The sequence below is a fragment of the Lathyrus oleraceus genome, chromosome 7 (assembly GCF_024323335.1).
Source record: "Lathyrus oleraceus cultivar Zhongwan6 chromosome 7, CAAS_Psat_ZW6_1.0, whole genome shotgun sequence".
NCBI lineage: Eukaryota > Viridiplantae > Streptophyta > Magnoliopsida > Fabales > Fabaceae > Lathyrus > Lathyrus oleraceus.
In genome coordinates, this window is record NC_066585.1 from 374,131,529 (window position 1) to 374,137,950 (window position 6,422).

The following is a 6,422-nucleotide window of genomic DNA, read 5'->3' on the forward strand; positions in this document are numbered from 1 at the left end:
TCTGCAATCTCTTCAACTCGATCACAATCGTATGTCTCTGCGCCACTATAGTTTGAGGCATAGGTCGTACTATCCCCCGGTTCAACATTTTCGTTACTTTTCTCACCATGCAAATTCCAACATGTATAACTTCGATCAATTCCATGCCTCATTAGATGCGATGTCAACTGAACTGCGTCAACCCGTTTCCCATAACAACAACCCAAGCAAGGACATATCATTCTACTGGGGTCTTCGGCGTTCGCAACGGCAAACTTAACGAATTCTAATACCCCATTCTCGTACTCTCTCGACAATCGATTGGAAGACATCCATGTATTATCCATTACTAATTAGAATAAACAAAAAACAATTTCAGAAGAGTTCAAACACATTCGGACCTAGGTTTCTAATGATATTGGTGTTGACACAAAATCAGATATTCATAGGGCTTGAAATTGCCTAATAAACCCAAACAAACGTAGGGCTTGAAATTTAACGCATGCGCTATCAAATTTAAAATGACTATGAATATTGAAACTTTACAGGTTGAAACAAACGTAGCATAGACAACGCATAGACAACAATAACAAAAAACTGAAATGGGGCAAAGCTAAAACAAAGCAAGAAATAGGGAAAAGCTAAAACGAAACAAACGTACCTTTGGTGCCAGAAGGAGGAAACGTCGTAGATCTAACAGAGGTGGAAGGAGAACGCCTTAGAACCCTAACGTGAAAAAGAACGAAAATAACAGAGAGTGAAATAACAAAACGCGCAGTATGTTATAATTTTAATGTTTACTAAACGGGACCTTAGAGGGCGCTTGTGGAAAAAAAGCGCCCTCTAAGGTGCGCTGTCTATTGCTCCTTATTTTTTCGCTTCACTTTAGACAGCGCTTTTGTAATAAAGCGCCCTCTAAAGTGCGTTGCTGTACAAGGACTTAGAGAGCGCTTCCTTAGAAGCGCCCTCTAAGGGTATCCTTAGAGGGCGCTTGCATAAACGCGTCCTCTATTGTTGTCCCTCCATTTCCTCATTATTTTTTCGCTTCACTTTAGAGGGCGCTTTGTTACACAAGCGCTCTCTAAAGTGCGCTGTTGTACATGGACTTAGAGAGCGCTTTTTTAAAAGCGCCCTCTAAGGGTATCCTTAGAGGGCGCTTTCATAAACGCGCCCTCTATTGTTGTCCCTCCATTTCCTCATTATTTTTTCGCTTCACTTTAGAGGGCGCTTTGTTACACAAGCGCTCTCTAAAGTGCGCTGTTGTACATGGACTTAGAGAGCGCTTTTTTAAAAGCGCCCTCTAAGGGTACCCTTAGAGGGCGCTTTCATAAACGCGCCCTCTATTGGTGTCCCTCCATTTCCTCATTATTTTTTTGCTTCACTTTAGAGGGCGCTTTGTTTCAAAAGCGCCCTCTAAAGTGCGCTGTCTATTCCTCCTTATTTTTCTCTTCACTTTAGAGTGCGCTTCTTTAAGAAAGCGCCCTCTAAGGTGCGCTGTCTATTCCAGTTTTTGGCGTAGTGATTATTATTATATATATATATAAATATATATATATATATAGTAAATATGTAATTACATTACTATTATTATTATTATTATTATTATTTAAAAATTAAATACACAATTATATGGTTGTTATCATTATTAATATTTAATTTTTTGGTTATATTCATTTTTTTTATTACTACTTATTATTTAATTAAAATAAAATAATTCGTTAAAACATTCAAAATAAATCACATACTTCTCGATTCAAAGTCGAGCCCATTTTCAAAACACCTATGTAAGTCGATCGCTTGTAAAAGCATCGCCATCAACCTCACATGGCTTACTCTTGGGCCTTCTTACAATGAGACCTATTCGGTTTTAATCAATTGATTAGATGGATTATTCACTAAATAAATTCATTTCATTCACAAGAATGCAAATTTTAAAACCTCGATCCGACATCGAAAGTTAAATTAAAATACTTAATCACATCTAAACAACACTTCATTTGAAAATGAAAAGGGGGATGGTTTTGAGTTTTCAACTCCTCTCCTCGATTATTTGAATACGAGTTTTCTTACTCGGTTAGTCAAATGGTCGTCATTTCTAAATCTTTTAAGTACAAACAAATCAAATCCTTTTATAACAAGAAACCGAAAGGGAGATAACTTTGAGTCTTCAATTTTTCTCCTCGACTATTTGAATACAAGTTCTCTTACTTGGTTAGTCAAATAATTGTCGTTCCTATACCAACTTCCAAACTCCGATTAAATCGAAATATTTTCAAAATAAGCTAAATGAAAAGGGAGTTGACTTTGAGTTTTCAACTTCACTCCTCAATTGTTTGAATACGAGTTCTCTTACTCGGTTAGTCGAACAATTGTCATTTTTCACTAATTCATACTGTGAGTCAGATCATTCTCAATCAAAACTATACGAAAAGAGATATGGTCTTGAGTTTTAAATTCCTTTTCTCAATTGCTTGGATATGAGTTGTCTTACTCAGCCATTCAAGTATTTGTCGTTCATGCTAAAATACGTCAACCATATACAACCTTATTTTCATAAATATTCAGATGAAACAGAAAGCGGTCTAGAGTCTTCTACTCCCTTTCCCGACTGTCAGGATACGAGTTGTCTTACTCGACCATCCGAGTGACCATCATCCAACCAAAAACATCTCAACAAATCAAACCATTCAACGTATTAATCCAACTTGCCACCCCCGTGTGACCTAAACTCTTTTCAAAAGAACACCATTCATTCCTTTCTAATGCGCATAACAAACTAGTGCTTAAGCCTCCGCCGAGAGTAGACAAGCCAACGTTTAGCCCTTATGATGCGATCTAAATAGTTGTTCATTAAAAAAACACCAACCAATCGTAGTTCCCCGAACTACGAATGCTCTGATTTCCTTATTACACCATAAGGATACGTAGGCAGGAGATTGCTGTATCTTCGCGAGCACACTAATAAAAAACCTCCCCTTTCTCTTTTCTGAGGTTCTCATCCATTTCTATTTTTAATAATCTTATAACCAAAAGATAACAAACAAACATAAATTAACACTCGAAACACAAATTAGAACTAAAAGGTTCCCGTTGAGTACAACGGACGTAAGGGGTGTTAATACCTTCCCCTTACGTAATCCACTCTCGAACCCAAATATGGTTGCTATGACCAGTAATTATATTTTGTGTTTGACAAGACCTTTGGTCTTATGCCTACGTACCAACATAAATATGAGGGATCAAAACCCCGTAGTTTGTGGTAAAAATTTCAAAGAAGTTGATGAATTGATATTAACAAAAGTTTAACAAGGAGAGGCTAAAAAGGCCAAAGATTTAAATTGGGTTGTTTGTTCTTTTTGTCTTTTGAAATTTAATTCAATATGGTTAAGTTTATTCACAAGTTTGATTTAAGAAAGCTGAGGACCGTAGAACATTTAACCCAACTTGGCCTATTTAGGACGTAGTAAGGAGACTGTTCAAGTGTAGACCTGATAATAGTTGTTACACGATACTATACTCGGACGAGTTTCTATTGAGAACAGTATAGGTTGATGAGTCAGTCATCCTAACCTATAATATCCGATAGATGGAATTAAGACACTGAGAACTTTTTAGAACATGATCTACAGGTTTTTATCTTTAGTACACTCCTTTGGGATGGTTCTTAACTAGACTTCATGCTCGTGACTCACAACAAACCCTTTGATTCTTGGTTTGTTTGCCTTGTGTGTGATCCCTTATTTGTGATTATTGCATTCATTCATTCATGCACATCATGACATTCATCACACGAAAAATAACTTCAAGGAACTGAGGTTTTATTTGCAAATATTTTTAGACCAAGGATTATGGACGAAGGAACACTAAGAAATACAATTTCAGATTTCCCTATTTGAAAGAGCTAAGGAAGTTGTCATCCTTTGTATTAGTTCCTTGGACTTCAAGCAACGTCATGGGAAGCTTTTGTCTATATTATCTGCTGATGTAGTCGAAGGACACTTGAGTGTTTTGGTTCAGTTCTATGACCTTCTCTACCGTTGCTTCACTTTTCCCGATTATCAACTTATGCCTACGTTAGAGGAATATGCCTATCTCTTGGGAATACCTATTTATGATAAGGTACCTTTTAGTGGACCGGAGGAGATTCCCATATCTCATATTACAGCTGAAGCTCTCCATCTGAATAAGTCTGAGATTGAGGCTCATTGGGTAAAGAAAGGAGGAATGTTTGGGTTAACTTCTGAGTTTCTCATAGGGAAAGCTACTATCTTTGCTCAAGCCGGTAGCGTGGATGCTTTTGAAGCCATATGTGTTTTGCTCATCTATTGTTTAGCTTTGTTCCCTAACATTGACGATTTTGTTGATGTTAAGGCCATTAGAATCTTTTTTATTGGGAATCCTTTGCCTACTCGGTTAGGTGATATGTACTTCTCTTTGCATCTGAGGAATTCTAAAGGTGGTGAGACTATTGTGTGTTGTGTTCCTCTTCTATACAAGTGGTTTATTTCACACTTGCCTCTGACGCCCATTTTTGTGGAGAACAAACAATGTCTGCGGTGGTCTCAGAGACTCATGTCTATCATTAATGATAATATTGTTTGGTATGATTCTGCATTGAGTAGCTTGGGTATTATTGATAGTTGTGGTAAATTATCTAATGTGCCTCTCATTGGTACACAAGGAGGAATTAACTACAACCCTGCTTTGGCTCGTCGTCAGCTTTGGTTCCCCTTGAGAGACAAACCTAATAACACTCAGTTAGAAGGTCTTTTCTATCAAGAGTGTAAAGATCCCCAACTTTTGAAGCAGAAGATGATACATGCTTGGCATAATGTGCATAGGAAAGGAAGATCCGAGCTTGGTCCGTGCAACTATGTAGCTTTGGAAGCTTACACTACGTGGGTGAAGAAGAGAGCTTTGGAGTTGAAGATACCATATGCTTGTGAAAGACCTATGTCTATGGTTGTGGTTGAGCCATTAACTCTCCCTAACAAAGATGTAGAGGAGTTGGAAGATGCAGTCACCAAGATGAAGCAAGAGAAAGACATGTGGGAAGAGCGGTTCCATGCTTTGAGCCGAAAGCATGAGGAGTTGTAGCTTGGGTCAAAGGACAAAGATGCAGTTATTGATCTTCTTGAAGACCGAGCAGTAAAAAGACAGAGAGAGCCAAAGGGTCCATCTTCCTCTAGTATGCCTCAACCTTCCAGTGCTTGGAAAAACATTGTTGACCAGCTTGTCCTTGAGAAGGCTCAGATGAAGACATCTTTTGAGACCGAGATTCGACGCATCCGAAGGAAGTACGCGCATGCAGCCAGATCATCTGACACCATTGTTAGGGGATCCTTAGGTTGATTATTTTCCTTTTCTCTTGTATTTGAACTTTGGTTTCTGAAATTGTACTCAGTGTAATCCTTCCAAATTTTATGAATAAAAGAGATTTTTTATGGTCAATAAAATTCTTACTATTCTTTAATATTTGCAAATATGACTTTGTATGTTCCTTGAAATCAAACAATCAAAAACATTGCATTTCATGCATCATTTGCATAACAGGTTTCCTTCTGCCAGATGTCTTATCGGTTATTCTTTTGTGCATCAGCAAAGCTGAATCACCGATACAACACTCACGTTAATCAACCTCGAATCATGGAGCATTTGGAACAAGAGAACAGATAACTGAAGGATGAGATTGCTCGACTGACTGCTATGATGGAGTCTGTTCTTGATGCGCAGAATCAGTCTTCACCAACTCCTGCAACTCCTCCTCCTTAGAGGATTGTCATCTCAGAGGTTATTACTTCAACAATTCATGTTGCTGCTAATCAATTTGGTCCAACTATGCCTACTGGATTCCCATGGGGGATGCCACCGAATTTTATGCCTGAAGGGTTTGCACCCACATTTGCTTCTATGGCGACATCTAGCCCGGTCATGTCTAAGCCACATCGAGTTGTTCATACCCTGCCTCGTGTTGAGGACACCATTTACCATTCTAAGTCGTATGAGGGCCCAGAAGTTTATGAGAAAATGGACGAGATGAAGGAGCAGTTCCTTGAGTTGCGTAAGGAATTGAAGACATTGACAGGAAAAAACCTGTTTGGGAAGAGTGCTACTGAACTTTGCTTAGTACCAAATGTGAAGATCCCAATGAAGTTCAAATTCCCTGACTTTGAAAAGTATAAGGGAAATACTTGTCCACTTAGCCACCTTGTTATGTATCCCCGAAAAATGTCAATTTGAACTGATAATGATCTGTTACTGATTCACTACTTTCAAGATAATTTGACTGGTGCTGCTCTAAGATGGTATATGGGGCTAGACAGTGCAAGTGTCCGTATGTTCAACAATTTGGGAGAAGCTTTTGTGAAGCTGTATAAGCATAATATGGATATGGCGCCTGACAGAGACTAGTTGAGGTCTATGTCTCAGAAGGAGAAAGAGAC